Source organism: Galeopterus variegatus, unplaced genomic scaffold (assembly GCF_000696425.1).
Source record: "Galeopterus variegatus unplaced genomic scaffold, G_variegatus-3.0.2 Scaffold9486, whole genome shotgun sequence".
NCBI lineage: Eukaryota > Metazoa > Chordata > Mammalia > Dermoptera > Cynocephalidae > Galeopterus > Galeopterus variegatus.
In genome coordinates, this window is record NW_007735597.1 from 11,923 (window position 1) to 12,661 (window position 739).

The following is a 739-nucleotide window of genomic DNA, read 5'->3' on the forward strand; positions in this document are numbered from 1 at the left end:
TTCCCAGTGTTCCCAGTTTCCCCAGTATTCCCAATGTTCCAAGTGTTCCCAGATTTCCTGGTGTTCCTAGTATTCCCAGTGTTCCCCGTGTTTCCAGTATACCTGGTGTTCTCGTGTTCCATGTGTTCCCGGTGTTCCCCACGTTCCCAGTGTTCCTGGTGTTCCCCGTGTTCCAAGCATTCCCAGATTTCCTGGTGTTCCTAGTATTTCCATTGTTCCCCATGTTCCTGGTGTTCCCAGTGTTCCTCATGTTCTCAGTATTCCTGATGTTCCCAGTGTTCCCAGATTTCCCAGTGTCCTAGTGTTCCCCGCCTTCCCGGTGTTCCCAGTATTCCCAGTGTTCCCACTGTTCCCGGTATTTCAAGTGTTCTCCATCCTCCCTAGTGGTGCTCAGCCGGGTCCACTCCCAGATGACTAGGTTCACATTGGCCTTGCCCAGCTCCNCCCCAGCAGGGATGGCAGTGATGGAAGACTGCTGTGGTCGAGGCAGGAGGAGGACGCAAAATCCCCTCAGGATCTTGGAATTCCACCCCCAGTGTCAGGGGCGTTTCTAATACCACCGTGTACATTTCCTCCCTCTCCAAGGGATCTTCCATGCACATGCTGGACACACCATCAGCAAAAGCAAGTGGTTCACCGGCAGGAGAAAAGACTGCACTTGTTCCTCCCTTCCCAGTGTTCCCAGTGTTCCCGGTGTCCCCAGTATTCCCAATGTTCCAAGTGTTCCCAGATTTCCTGG